The sequence below is a fragment of the Schistocerca gregaria genome, chromosome 3 (genome assembly GCF_023897955.1).
Source record: "Schistocerca gregaria isolate iqSchGreg1 chromosome 3, iqSchGreg1.2, whole genome shotgun sequence".
Lineage (NCBI taxonomy): Eukaryota > Metazoa > Arthropoda > Insecta > Orthoptera > Acrididae > Schistocerca > Schistocerca gregaria.
In genome coordinates, this window is record NC_064922.1 from 76,210,653 (window position 1) to 76,227,313 (window position 16,661).

Genomic DNA, 16,661 nt, shown 5'->3' on the forward strand with positions numbered 1-16,661 from the left:
CTACACTTTGATCGTTCCCTGGATGACCAGTAGTAGTTTCCGAATCACATCTGGAAGCATTCTGTAATCTGTGGACCTTCAGAGTATTGATGAAACACAAAAATTGCATCGGTATAGAATACAACAGGCACCATGCTGACTTTTCTCCATGGGAGTAATGTCTCAAACTGTCTACGCTTTGATCGTTCCCTGGAAGACCAGTAGTAGTTTCCGAAGCACAACTGGAGGCATTCTCTAATATGGGACCTTTAGAGTGTTAATGAAACACAGAAATTGCATCAGGTTTTAATACAACAGGCACCATGAGGACATTTCTCCATGGGAGTAATGTCACAAACTATTTACGCTTTGATCGTTCACTGGAAGACCAGTAGTAGTTTCCTAAGCACATCTGGAGGCATTCTGTAATATGCGGACCCTCAGAGTGTTAATGAAACACAGAAATTGCATCGGGATTGAATACGACAGGCACCATGCGGACTTTTCTCCATGGGAGTAATGTCTCAAACTGTCGACGCTTTGATCGATCCCTGGAAGACCAGTAGTAATTTCGGAAGCACATCTGGAGGCATTCTGTAATATGTGGACCTTCAGAGTGTCGATGAAACACAGAAATTGCGTCAGGATTGAATACAACAGGCACCATGCAGACTTTTCTCCATGGGAGTAATGTCGGAAACTGTCGACGCAATGATCGATCATTGGAAGACCAGTAGTAGTTTCGGAAGCTCATCTGGAGGCATTCTGTAATATGGGACCTTTAGAGTGTTGATGAAACACAGAAATTGCAACGCGTTTGAATATAACAGGCACCATGCGGACTTCTCTCCATGGGAGTAATGTCTCAAACTGTCTATTCTTTGATCGTTCCCTGGTAGACCAGTAGTAGTTTCAGGAGCCCAACTAAAGGCATACTGTAATATGGGACCTTTAGAGTGTTGGTGAAACACAGAAATTGCATCAGGTTATAATACAACAGGCACCATCCGGACATTTCTCCATGGTAGTAATGTCTCAAACTGTCTACGCTTTGATCGTTCCCTGGAAGACCAGTAGTAGTTTCCTAAGCACATCTGGAGGCATTCTGTAATATGTGGACCTTCAGAGTGTCGATGAAACACAGAAATTGCGTCGGGATTAAATACAACAGGCACCATGCGGACTTTTCTCAGCAGGTGTAATGTCTCAAACTGTCTCCGATTTGATCGTTCCCTGGAAGACCGGTATTAGTTTCCGAAGCACATCTGGAGCCATTCTGTAATCTGTGGACCTTTAGAGTGTTGATGAAACAAAGAAATTGCGTCGGGATTGAATACAACACGCACCATGCTGACTTTTCTACATGGTGTTAATGTCTCAAATTGTCTATGATTTGATCGTTCCCTGAAAGACAAGTAGTAGTTTCCGTAGCACATCTCGTGACATACTGTAATCTGTGGAGCTTTAGAGTGTTGATGAAACTCAGAAATTACAGCGGGATTGAATACAACAAGCACCATTCGGACTTTTCTCCATGGGAGTAATGTATCAAATTGTCTACACTTTGATCGTTCCCTGGAAGACCAGTAGTAGTTTCCGAAACACAACTGGAGGCATTCAGTAACCTGTGGACCTTTAGAGTGTTGGTGAAACAAATAAATTGCCTCGGGCTTAAGTACGACAGGCACCATGTGGACTTTTCTCCATGGGAGTAATGTCTCAAACTGTCTACGCTTTGTTCGATCCCTGGAAGACCAGCAGTAGTTTCCGAAGCACATCTGGAGGCATTCTGTAATATGTGAGTGTCGATAAAAGACAGAAATTGCCTCGGGATTGAACACAACAGGCACCATGCGGACTTTTCTCCATGGGAGTAATGTCTCAAACTGTCTACGCTTTGATCGTGACCTGGAAGACAAGTAGCAGTTTCGGAAGCACATCTAAAGGCATTGTGTAGTCTGTGGACCTTTAGAATGTTGATGCAACAAAGAAGTTGCATCGGGATTGAATACAACACGCACCATGCTGGCTTTTCTCCATGGTAGTAATTTCTCAAATTGTCTACGCTTTGATCGTTCCCTGGAAGACAAGTAGTAGTTTCCGTACCACATCTCGAGGAATTCTGTAATCTGTGGAGCTTCAGAGTGTATATGAAACTCAGAAATTGCATCGGGAATGAATACAACAAGCACCATTCCGACTTTTCTCCATGGGAGTAATGTCTCAAACTGTCTACACTTTGATCGTTACCTGGAAAACCAGTAGTAGTTTCCGAAACACAACTGGGGGCATTCTGTAACCTGTGGACATTTACAGTGTTGATGAAACACAGAAATTGCATTGAGATTGAATACAACATGCACCATGCGGACTTTTCTCCATGGGAGTAATGTCCCAAACTGTCTACGCTTTGATCGTTCCCTGGAAGACCAGTAGTAGTTTCCGAAGCACAACTGGAGGCATTCTGTAATTTGGGACCTTTAGAGTGTTGATGAAACACAGAAATTGCATCGTGATTGAATACAACAGGCACCATGCTGACTTCTCTCCATTGGAGTAATGTGTCAAACTGTCTACGCTTTGATCGTTCCCTGGAAGACCAGTAGTAGTTTCCGAAGCACAACAGGAGGCATTCTCTAATATGGGACCTTTAGAGTGTTAATGAAACACAGAAATTGTATCAGGTTTTAATACAACATTCACCATGAGGATATTTCTAAATGGGAGTAATGTCACAAACTATCAACGCTTTGATCGTTCCCTGGAAGACCAGTAGTAGTTTCCTAAGCACATCTGGAGGCATTCGGTAATATGTGGACCTTCAGGGTGTTAATGAAACACAGAAATTGCATCGGGATTAAATACGACAGGCACCATGAGGACTTTTCTCCATGGGAGTAATGTCTCAAGCTGTCTACGCTTTGATGGATCCCTGGAAGACCAGTAGTAACTTAGGAAGCACATCTGGAGGCATTCTGTAATATGTGGACCTTCAGAGTGTCGATGAAACACAGAAATTGCGTCAGGATTGAATACAACAGGCACCATGCGGACTTTTCTCCATGGGAGTAATGTCTCAAATTGTATACGCTTTGATGGATCATTGGGAGACTAGTAGTAGTTTCGGAAGCCCATCTAAAGGGATTGTGTAGTCTGAGGACCTCCAGAGTGTTAATGAAACACAGATATTGCATCGGGATTTAATACAACAGGCACCATGAGGACTTTTCTCAATGGGAGTAATGTCTCAAACTGTCTAAACTTTGATCGTTCCCTGGATGACCAGTAGTAATTTCCGAATCACATCTGGAAGCATTCTGTAATCTGTGGACCTTAAGAGTATTGATGAAACACAAAAATTGCATCGGTATTGAATACAACAGGCACCATGCGGACTTTTCTCCGCGGGTGTAATGTCTCAAACTGTCTCCGCTTTGATCGTTCCCTTGAAAACCAGTAGTAGTTTCCGAAGCACATCTGGAGGCATTCTGTAATATGTGGACCTTCAGAGTGTTGATGAAACACAGTAATTGCATCGGGATTTAATACCAAAGGCACCATGGGGACCTTCTCAGCAGGTGTAATGTATCAAACTGACTCCGTTTTGATCGTTCCCTGGAAGACCGGTATTAGTTTCCGAAGCACATCTGGAAGCATTATGTAATATGTGGACCTTCAGAGTGTCGATAAAACACAGAAATTGCTTCGGGATTGAACACAACAGGCACCATGCGGACTTTTATCCATGGTAGTAATGTCTCAAATTGTCTACGCTTTGATCGTTACCTGGAAGACCAGTAGTAGTTTTCGAAGCACATCTGGAGGCACTTTTCAATCAGTGGGCCTTTAGAGTGTTGATGAAACACAGTAATTGCATCGGGATTCAATACCAAAGGCACCATGCGGACTTTTCTCAGCAGGTGTAATATCTCGAACTGTCTCGGTTTTGATCGTTCCCTGGAAGACCGGTATTGCTTTCCGAAGCACATCTGGAGGCATTCTGTAATCTTTGGACCTTTAGAGTGTTGATAAAACAAGGAAATTGCGTTGGGATCGAATACAACACGCACCATGCTGACTTTTCTCCTTGGTAGTAATGTCTCAAATTGTCTATGCTTTGATCGTTCCGTGGAAGACAAGTAGTAGTTTCCGTAGCACATCTCGAGGCATTCTGTAATCTGCGGAGCTTCAGAGTGTTGATGAAACTCAGAAATTGCATCGGGATTGAATACAACAAGCACCATTCGGTCTTTTCTCCATGGGAGTAATGTCTCAAACTGTCTTCACTTTGATCGTTCCCTGGAGGACCAGTAGTAGTTTCCGAAGCACAACAGGAGGCATTCTCTAATATGGGACCTTTAGAGTGTTAATGAAACACAGAAATTGTATCAGGTTTTAATACAACAGGCACCATGAGGACATTTCTAAATGGGAGTAATGTCACAAACTATCTACGCTTTGATCGTTCCCTGGAAGACCAGTAGTAGTTTCCTAAGCACATCTGGAGGCATTCGGTAATATGTGGACCTTCAGAGTGTTAATGAAACGCAGAAATTGCATCGGGATTAAATACGACAGGCACGACGAGGACTTTTCTCCATGGGAGTAATGTCTCAAACTGTCTACGCTTTGATGGATCCCTGGAAGACCAGTAGTAACTTAGGAAGCACATCTGGAGGCATTCTGTAATATGTGGACCTTCAGAGTGTCGATGAAACACAGAAATTGCGTCAGGATTGAATACAACAGGCACCATGCGGACTTTTCTCCATGGGAGTAATGTCTCAAATTGACTACGCTTTGATGGATCATTGGGAGACTAGTAGTAGTTTCGGAAGCCCATCTAAAGGGATTGTGTAGTCTGAGGACCTCCAGAGTGTTAATGAAACACAGATATTGCATCGGGATTTAATACAACAGGCACCATGAGGACTTTTGTCAATGGGAGTAATGTCTCAAACTGTCTAAACTTTGATCGTTCCCTGGATGACCAGTAGTAATTTCCGAATCACATCTGGAAGCATTCTGTAATCTGTGGACCTTAAGAGTATTGATGAAACACAAAAATTGCATCGGTATTGAATACAACAGGCACCATGCGGACTTTTCTCCGCGGGTGTAATGTCTCAAACTGTCTCCGCTTTGATCGTTCCCTTGAAAACCAGTAGTAGTTTCCGAAGCACATCTGGAGGCATTCTGTAATATGTGGACCTTCAGAGTGTTGATGAAACACAGTAATTGCATCGAGATTTAATACCAAAGGCACCATGGGGACTTTCTCAGCAGGTGTAATGTATCAAACTGACTCCGTTTTGATCGTTCCCTGGAAGACCGGTATTAGTTTCCGAAGCACATCTGGAAGCATTATGTAATATGTGGACCTTCAGAGTGTCGATAAAACACAGAAATTGCTTCGGGATTGAACACAACAGGCACCATGCGGACTTTTATCCATGGTAGTAATGTCTCAAATTGTCTACGCTTTGATCGTTACCTGGAAGACCAGTAGTAGTTTCCGAAGCACATCTGGAGGCACTTTTCAATCTGTGGGCCTTTAGAGTGTTGATGAAACACAGTAATTGCATCGGGATTCAATACCAAAGGCACCATGCGGACTTTTCTCAGCAGGTGTAATATCTCGAACTGTCTCGGTTTTGATCGTTCCCTGGAAGACCGGTATTGCTTTCCGAAGCACATCTGGAGGCATTCTGTAATCTTTGGACCTTTAGAGTGTTGATAAAACAAGGAAATTGCGTTGGGATCGAATACAACACGCACCATGCTGACTTTTCTCCTTGGTAGAAATGTCTCAAATTGTCTATGCTTTGATCGTTCCGTGGAAGACAAGTAGTAGTTTCCGTAGCACATCTCGAGGCATTCTGTAATCTGCGGAGCTTCAGAGTGTTGATGAAACTCAGAAATTGCATCGGGATTGAATACAACAAGCACCATTCGGTCTTTTCTCCATGGGAGTAATGTCTCAAACTGTCTTCACTTTGATCGTTCCCTGGAGGACCAGTAGTAGTTTCCGAAGCACAACAGGAGGCATTCTCTAATATGGGACCTTTAGAGTGTTAATGAAACACAGAAATTGTATCAGGTTTTAATACAACAGGCACCATGAGGACATTTCTAAATGGGAGTAATGTCACAAACTATCTACGCTTTGATCGTTCCCTGGAAGACCAGTAGTAGTTTCCTAAGCACATCTGGAGGCATTCGGTAATATGTGGACCTTCAGAGTGTTAATGAAACACAGAAATTGCATCGGGATTAAATACGACTGGCACCACGAGGACTTTTCTCCATGGGAGTAATGTCTCAAACTGTCTACGCTTTGATGGATCCCTGGAAGACCAGTAGTAACTTAGGAAGCACATCTGGAGGCATTCTGTAATATGTGGACCTTCAGAGTGTCGATGAAACACAGAAATTGCGTCAGGATTGAATACAACAGGCACCATGCGGACTTTTCTCCATGGGAGTAATGTCTCAAATTGACTACGCTTTGATCGATCATTGGAAGACCAGTAGTAGTTTCCGAAGCACATCTGGAGGCATTCTGTAATATGTGGACCTTCAGATTGTCGATGAAACGTAGCAATTGCGTCGGGATTGAATACAACAGGCCCCATGCGGACTTTTCGACATGGGAGTAATGTCTCAAACTGTATACGCTTTGATGGACCATTGGGAGACCAGTAGTAGTTTCGGAAGCACATCTAAAGGCATTGTGTAGTCTGTGGACCTTCAGAGTGTTAATGAAACACAGATATTGCATCGGGATTTAATACAACAGGCACCATGCGGACTTTTCTCAATGGGAGTAATGTCTCAAACTGTCTACACTTTGATCGTTCCCTGGATGACCAGTAGTAATTTCCGAATCACATCTGGAAGCATTCTGTAATCTGTGGACCTTAAGAGTATTGATGAAACACAAAAATTGCATCGGTATTGAATACAACAGGCACCATGCGGACTTTTCTCCGGGGGTGTAATGTCTCAAACTGTCTCCGCTTTGATCGTTCCCTTGAAAACCAGTAGTAGTTTCCGAAGCACATCTGGAGGCATTCTGTAATATGTGGATCTTCAGAGTGTTGATGAAACACAGTAATTGCATCGGGATTCAATACCAAAGGCACCATGCGGACTTTTCTCAGCAGGTGTAATATCTCGAACTGTCTCGGTTTTGATCGTTCCCTGGAAGACCGGTATTGCTTTCCGAAGCACATCTGGAGGCATTCTGTAATCTTTGGACCTTTAGAGTGTTGATAAAACAAGGAAATTGCGTTGGGATCGAATACAACACGCACCATGCTGACTTTTCTCCTTGGCAGTAATGTCTCAAATTGTCTATTCTTTGATCGTTCCGTGGAAGACAAGTAGTAGTTTCCGTAGCACATCTCGAGGCATTCTGTAATCTGCGGAGCTTCAGAGTGTTGATGAAACTCAGAAATTGCATCGGCAATTAATACAATAAGCACCATGCGGTCTTTTCTCCATGGGAGTAATGTCTCAAACTGTCTACGCTTTGATCGTTACCTGGAAGACCAGTAGTACTTTTGGAAGCACATCTAAAGGCGTTCTGTAATCTGTGGACCTTCAGAGTGTTGATGAAACACAGATATTGCATCGGGATTTAATACAACAGGCACCATGCGGACATTTCTAAATGGGAGTAATGTCTCAAACTGTCTACACTTTGATCGTTCTCTGGATGACCAGTAGTAGTTTCCGAATCACATCTGGAAGCATTCTGTAATCTGTGGACGTTCAGAGTATTGATGAAACACAAAAATTGCATCGGTATTGAATACAACAGGCACCATGCGGACTTTTCTCCGCGGGTGTAATATCTCAAACTGTCTCCGGTTTGATCGTTCCCTGGAAGACCAGTAGTAGTTTCCGAAGCACATCTGGAGGCGTTCTGTAATCTGTGGACATTGAGAGTGTTGATGAAACAAAGAAATTGCTTCGGGATAGAATACAACACGCACCGTGCTGACTTTTCTCCATGGTAGTAATGTATCAAATTCTCTATGCATTGATCGTTCCCTGGAAGACATGTAGTAGTTTCCGTAGCACATCTCGAGGCATTCAGAAATCTATGGAGCTTCAGAGTGTTGATGTAACTCAGAAATTGCATCGGGATTGAATACAACAAGCACCATTCGGTCTTTTCTCCATGGGATTAATGTCTCAAACTGTCTTCACTTTGATCGTTCCCTGGAAGACCAGTAGTAGTTTCCGAAGCACAACAGGAGGCATTCTCTAATATGGGACCTTTAGAGTGTTAATGAAACACAGAAATTGTATCAGGTTTTAATACAACAGGCACCATGAGGACATTTCTAAATGGGAGTAATGTCACAAACTATCTACGCTTTGATCGTTCCCTGGAAGACCAGTAGTAGTTTCCTAAGCACATCTGGAGGCATTCGGTAATATGTGGACCTTCAGAGTGTTAATGAAACACAGAAATTGCATCGGGATTAAATACGACAGGCACCACGAGGACTTTTCTCCATGGGAGTAATGTCTCAAACTGTCTACGCTTCGATCGATCCCTGGAAGACCAGTAGTAACTTAGGAAGCACATCTGGAGGCATTCTGTAATATGTGGACCTTCAGAGTGTCGATGAAACACAGATATTGCGTCAGGATTGAATACAACAGGCACCATGCGGACTTTTCTCCATGGGAGTAATGTCTCAAATTGACTACGATTTGTTCGATCATTGGAAGACCAGTAGTAGTTTCGGAAGCACATCTGGAGGCATTCTGTAATATGTGGACCTTCAGATTGTCGATGAAACGTAGCAATTGCGTCGGGATTGAATACAACAGGCCCCATGCGGACTTTTCTCCATGGGAGTAATGTCTCAAACTGTATACGCTTTGATGGATCATTGGGAGACCAGTAGTAGTTTCGGAAGCACATCTAAAGGCATTGTGTAGTCTGTGGACCTTCAGAGTGTTAATGAAACACAGATATTGCATCGGGATTTAATACAACAGGCACCATGCGGACTTTTCTCAATGGGAGTAATGTCTCAAACTGTCTACACATTGATCGTTCCCTGGATGACCAGTAGTAATTTCCGAATCACATCTGGAAGCATTCTGTAATCTGTGGACCTTAAGAGTATTGATGAAACACGAAAATTGCATCGGTATTGAATACAACAGGCACCATGCGGACTTTTCTCCGCGGGTGTAATGTCTCAAACTGTCTCCGCTTTGATCGTTCCCTTGAAAACCAGTAGTAGTTTCCGAAGCACATCTGGAGGCATTCTGTAATATGTGGACCTTCAGAGTGTTGATGAAACAGTAATTGCATCGGGATTTAATACCAAAGGCACCATGGGGACTTTCTCAGCAGGTGTAATGTCTCAAACTGACTCCGTTTTGATCGTTCCCTGGAAGACCGGTATTAGTTTCCGAAGCACATCTGGAAGCATTATGTAATATGTGGACCTTCAGAGTGTCGATAAAACACAGAAATTGCTTCGGGATTGAACACAACAGGCACCATGCGGACTTTTATCCATGGTAGTAATGTCTCAAATTGTCTACGCTTTGATCGTTACCTGGAAGACCAGTAGTAGTTTCCGAAGCACATCTGGAGGCACTTTTCAATCTGTGGGCCTTTAGAGTGTTGATGAAACACAGTAATTGCATCGGGATTCAATACCAAAGGCACCATGCGGACTTTTCTCAGCAGGTGTAATATCTCGAACTGTCTCGGTTTTGATCGTTCCCTGGAAGACCGGTATTGCTTTCCGAAGCACATCTGGAGGCATTCTGTAATCTTTGGACCTTTAGAGTGTTGATAAAACAAGGAAATTGCGTTGGGATCGAATACAACACGCACCATGCTGACTTTTCTCCTTGGTAGTAATGTCTCAAATTGTCTATGCTTTGATCGTTCCGTGGAAGACAAGTAGTAGTTTCCGTAGCACATCTCGAGGCATTCTGTAATCTGCGGAGCTTCAGAGTGTTGATGAAACTCAGAAATTGCATCGGCAATCAATACAATAAGCACCATGCGGTCTTTTCTCCATGGGAGTAATGTCTCAAACTGTCTACGCTTTGATCGTTACCTGGAAGACCAGTAGTACTTTTGGAAGCACATCTAAAGGCGTTCTGTAATCTGTCGACCTTCAGAGTGTTGATGAAACACTGATATTGCATCGGGATTTAATACAACAGGCACCATGCGGACATTTCTAAATGGGAGTAATGTCTCAAACTGTCTACACTTTGATCGTTCTCTGGATGACCAGTAGTAGTTTCCGAATCACATCTGGAAGCATTCTGTAATCTGTGGACGTTCAGAGTTTTGATGAAACACAAATATTGCAACGGTATTGAATACAACAGGCACCATGCGGCCTTTTCTCCGCGGGTGTAATATCTCAAATTGTCTCCGGTTTGATCGTTCCCTGGAAGACCAGTAGTAGTTTCCGAAGCACATCTGGAGGCGTTCTGTAATCTGTGGACTTTGAGAGTGTTGATGAAACAAAGAAATTGCTTCGGGATAGAATACAACACGCACCGTGCTGACTTTTCTCCATGGTAGTAATGTATCAAATTCTCTATGCATTGATCGTTGCCTGGAAGACATGTAGTAGTTTCCGTAGCACATCTCGAGGCATTCAGTAATCTATGGAGCTTCAGAGTGTTGATGTAACTCAGAAATTGCATCGGGATTGAATACAACAAGCACCATTCGGTCTTTTCTCCATGGGAGTAATGTCTCAAACTGTCTTCACTTTGATCGTTCCCTGGAAGACCAGTAGTAGTTTCCGAAACACCTCTGGAGGCATTCTGTAATCTGTAGTCTTTAGAGTGTTGATGAAACACAGAAATTGCATAGGGATTGAATACAATGGGCACCATGCTGACTTTTCTCCATGGGAGTAATGTCTCAAACTGTCTACGCTTTGATCGTTCCCTGGAAGACCAGTAGTAGTTTCCGAAGCACACCATGCATTCTGTAATATGGGACCTTTAGAGTGTTGATGAAACACAGAAATGGCATCGGGATTGAATACAACAGGCACCATGCTGACTTTTCTCCATGGGAGTAATGTCTCAAACTGTCTACGCTTTGATCGTTCCCTGGAAGACCAGTAGTAGTTTCCGAAGCACAACTGGAGACATTCTCTAATATGGGACCTTTAGAGTGTTAATGAAACACAGAAATCGCATCAGGTTTTAATACAACAGGCACCATGAGGAGATTTCTCCATGGGAGTAATGTCACAAGCTATCTACGCTTTGAACGTTCCCTGGAAGACCAGTAGTAGTTTCCTAAGCACATCTGGAGGCATTCTGTAATATGTGGACCTTCAGAGTGTCGATGAAACACAGAAATTGCGTCGGGATTGAATACAACAGGCACCATGCGGACTTTTCTCCATGGGAGTAATGTCTCAAATTGTCTACGCTTTGATCGATCAATGGAAGACCAGTAGTAGTTTCGGATGCACATCTGGAGGCATTCTGTAATCTGTGGACCTTCAGAGTGTTGATGAAACACAGATATAGCATCGGGATTTAATACAACAGGCACCATGCGGACTTTTCTCCGCGGGTGTAATGTCTCAAACTGTCTACGCTTTGATCGTTCCCTGGAAGACCAGTAGTAGTTTCCGAAGCACAACTGGAGACATTCTCTAATATGGGACCTTTAGAGTGTTAATGAAACACAGAAATCGCATCAGGTTTTAATACAACAGGCACCATGAGGAGATTTCTCCATGGGAGTAATGTCACAAGCTATCTACGCTTTGAACGTTCCCTGGAAGACCAGTAGTAGTTTCCTAAGCACATCTGGAGGCATTCTGTAATATGGGACCTTCAGAGTGTTGATGAAACACAGATATTGCATCGGGATTGAATACAATAGGCACCATGCGGACTTTTCTCCATGGGAGTAATGTCTCAAACTGTCTACACTTTGATCGTTCCCTGGATGACTAGTAGTAGTTTCCGAAGCACATCTGGAAGCATTCTGTAATCTGTGGACCTTCAGAGTGTCGATGAGACAGAGAAATTGCATCGGGATTGAATACAACAGGCACCGTGAGGAATTTTCTCCGCGGGTGTAATGTCTCAAACTGTCTCCGCTTTGATCGTTCCCTGGAAGACCAGTTGTTGTTTCCGAAGCACATCTGGAGGCATTCTGTAATTTGTGGACGTTTAGAGTGTTGATGAAACACAGAAATTGCATCGGGATTGAATACAACAAGCACCATGCTGACTTTTCTCCATGGGTGTAATGTCTCAAACTGTCTACGCTTTGTTCGTTCAATGGAAGACCAGTAGTAGTTTCCGAAGCACAACTGGAGGCATTCTGTAACATGGGACCTTTAGAGTGTTGATGAAACACAGAAATTGCATCAGGTTTAAATATAACAGGCACCGTGCGGACTTCTCTCCATGGAATTAATGTCTCAAACTGTCTACGCTTTGATCGTTCCCTGGAAGACCAATAGTAGTTTCCGAAGCACAACTGGAGGCATTCTGTAATATGGGACCTTCAGAGTGTTGATGAAACACAGATATTGCATCGGGATTGAATACAATAGGCACCATGCGGACTTTTCTCCATGGGAGTAATGTCTCAAACTGTCTACACTTTGATCGTTCCCTGGATGACTAGTAGTAGTTTCCGAAGCACATCTGGAAGCATTCTGTAATCTGTGGACCTTCAGAGTATTGATGAAACACAAAAATTGCATCGGGATTGAATACAACAATCACCATGAGGACTTTTCTCCGCGGGTGTAATGTCTCAAACTGTCTCCGCTTTGATCGTTCCCTGGAAGACCAGTAGTAGTTTCGGAAGCACATCTGGAGGCATTCTGTAATATGTGGACCTTCAGAATGTCGATGAAACACAGAAATTGCGTCGGGATTGAATACAACAGGCTCCATGCGGACTTTTCTCCATGGGAGTAATGTCTCAAATTGTCTACGCTTTGATTGATCCCTGGAAGACCAGTAGTAGTTTCGGAAGCACATCTGGAGGCATTCTGTAATCTGTGGACCTTCAGAGTGTTGATGAATCACAGATATAGCATCGGGATTTAATACAAAAGGCACCTTGCGGACTTTTCTCCGCGGGTGTAATGTCTCAAATTGTCTCCGCTTTCATCGTTCCCTGGAAGACCAGTAGTAGTTTCCGAAGCACATCTGGAGGCATTCTGTAATATGTGGACCTTCAGGATACTGATGAAACACAGTAATTGCATCGGGATTTAATACCAAAGGCGCCATGTGGACTTTCTCAGCAGGTGTAATGTCTCAAGCTGACTCCGTTTTGATCTTTCGCTGGAAGACCGGAATTAGTTTCCGAAGCACATCTGGAGGCATTCTGTAATCTGTGGACCTTTAGAGTGTTGATGAAACAAAGAAATTGCGTCGGGATAGAATACAACACGCACCATGCTGACTTTTCTCCATGGGAGTAATGTCTCAAATTGTCTATGCATTGATCGTTCCCTGGAAGACAAGTAGTAGTTTCTGTAGCACATCTCGAGGCATTCTGTAATCTATGGAGTTTCAGAGTGTTGATGAAACCCAGAAATTGCATCGGGATTGAATACAACAAGCACCAATCTGTCTTTTCTCCATGGGAGTAATGTCTCAACCTGCCTACACTTTGATCGTTCCCTGGTTTACCAGTAGTAGATTCCGAAGCACATCTGGAAGCATTCTGTAATCTGTGGACCTTCAGAGTATTGATGAAACACAGAAATTGCATCGGGATTGAATACAACAGGCACCATGCGGACTTTTCTCTGCGGGTGTAATGTCTCAAACTGTCTCCGCTTTGATCGTTCCCTGGAAGACCAGTAGTTGTTTCCCCAGCATATCTGGAGGTATTCTGTAATATGTGGACCTTCAGAGTGTCGATGAGACACAGAAATTGCATCGGGATTCAATACCAAAGGCACCATGCGGTCATTTCTCAGCAGGTGTAATGTCTCAAACTGTATCCGTTTTGAACGTTCCCTAAAAGACCAGTTTTAGTTTCCGAAGCACATCTGGAGGCATTCTGTAATATGGGACCTTTAGAGTGTTGATGAAACATAGAAATTGCATCGGGTTTGAATATAACAGGCACCAATGCGCACTTCTCTCCATGGGAGTATTGTCTCAAACTGTCTACGCTTTGATCGTTCCCTGGAAGACCAGTAGTAGTTTCCGAAGCACATCTCTAGGCATTCTGTAATCTGTGGACCTTCACAGTGTTGATGGAACACAGAAATTGCATCGCGATTGATACAACAGGCACCATGCGGACTTTTCTCCATGGTTGTAATGTCTCAAACTGTCAACGCTTTGATCGTTACCTGGAAGACCAGTAGTAGTTTCGGAAGCACATCTAAAGGCATTCTGTAATATGTGGACCTTCAGAGTGTTGATGAAACACAGATATTGCATCGGGATTGAATACAACAGGCACCGTGCGGATTTTTCTCCATGGGAGTAATGTCTCAAACTGTCTACACTTTGATCGTTCCCTGGATGACCAGTAGTAGTTTCCGAAGCACATCTGGAAGCATTCTGTAATCTGTGGACCTTCAGAGTATTGATGAAACACAAAAATTGCATCGTGATTGAATACAACAGGCACCATGCGGACATTTCTCCATGGGATTAATGTCTTAAACTGTCTACGCTTTGATCTTTCCCTGGAAGACCAGTAGAAGTTTGTGAAGCACATCTGGAGGCTTTCTGTAATCTGTGGACCTTCAGAGTGTTGATGAACCACAGAAATTGCATCGGGAATTGAATACAACTGGCACCATGCGGACTTTTCTCCATGCGAGTAATGTCTCAAACTGTCTCCGCTTTGGTCGTTCCCTGGAAGACCAGTAGTTGTTTCCGAAGCACATCTGGAGGCATTCTGTAATCTGTGGACCTTAGAGTGCTGATGAAACAAAAAAATAGCATCGGGATTGAACACAACACGCACCATGCTGACTTTTCTCCATGGCAGTAATGTCTCAAATTGTCTATGCAATATTCGTTCCCTGGAAGACAAATAGTAGTTTCCGTAGCACATCTCGAGGCATTCTGTAATCTATGGAGCTTCAGAGTGTTGATGAAACTCAGAAATTGCATCGGGATTGAATACAACAAGCACCATTCGGTCTTCTCTCCATGGGAGTAATGTCTCAAATTGTTTACACTTTGATCGTTCCCTGGAAGACCAGTAGTAGTTTCCGAAACACCTCAGGAGGCACTCTGTAATCTGTGGATGAAACACAGAAATTGAATTGGGATTGAATACAACAGGCACCATGCAGACTTTTCTCCATAGGAATAATGTCTCAAACTGTCTACGCTTTGATCGTTGCCTGGAAGACCAGAAGTAGTTTCCGAAGCACAACTGCAGGCATTCTGTAATCTGTTGACCTTAAGAGTGTTGATGAAACACAGAAACTGCATCGGGATTGAATACAACTGGCACCATGCTGACTTTTCTCCATGGGAGTAATGTCTCAAACTGTCTACGCTTTGATCGATCCCTGGAAGACAAGTAGTAGTTTCGGAAGCATATCTCGAGGTATTCTGTAAGCTGTGGAGCTTCAGAGTGTTGATGAAACTCAGAAATTGCATCGGGATTGAATACAACAAGCACCAATCTGCCTTTTCTCCATGAGAGTAATGTCTCAAACTGTCTACACTTAGATCGTCCCTGGATGACCAGTAGTGGTTTCCGAAGCACATCTGGAAGCATTCTGTAATCTGTGGACCTTCAGAGTATTGATGAAACACAGAAATTGCACCGGGATTGAATACAACAGGCACCATGCGGACTTTTCTCCGCGTGTGTAATGTCTCAAACTGTCTCCGCTTTGATCGTTCCCTGGAAGACCAGTAGTTGTTTCCGAAGCACATCTGGAGGTATTCTGTAATATGTGGACCTTCAGAGTGTCGATGAGACAGAGAAATTGCGTCGGGATTGAATACAACAGGCTCCATGCGGACTTTTCTCCATGGGAGTAATGTCTCAAATTGTCTACGCTTTGATTGATCCCTGGAAGACCAGTAGTAGTTTCGGAAGCACATCTGGAGGCATTCTGTAATCTGTGGACCTTCAGAGTGTTGATGAAACACAGATATAGCATCGGGATTTAATACAAAAGGCACCTTGCGGACTTTTCTCCGCGGGTGTAATGTCTCAAATTGTCTCCGCTTTGATCGTTCCCTGGAAGACCAGTAGTAGTTTCCGAAGCACATCTGGAGGCATTCTGTAATATGTGGACCTTCAGGATGTTGATGAAACACAGTAATTGCATCGGGATTTAATACCAAAGGCTCCATGTGGACTTTCTCAGCAGGTGTAATGTCTCAAGCTGACTCCGTTTTGATCGTTCGCTGGAAGACCGGTACTAGTTTCCGAAGCACATCTGGAGGCATTCTGTAATCTGTGGACCTTTAGAGTGTTTATGAAACAAAGAAATTCCGTCGGGATAGAATACAACACGCACCATGCTGACTTTTCTCCATGGGAGTAATGTCTCAAATTGTCTACACTTTGATCGTTCCCTGGAAGACCAGTAGTAGTTTCCGAAACACCTCTGGAGGCATTCTGTAATCAGTGGATGAAACACAGAAATTGAATTGGGATTGAATACAAAAGGCACCATGCTGAC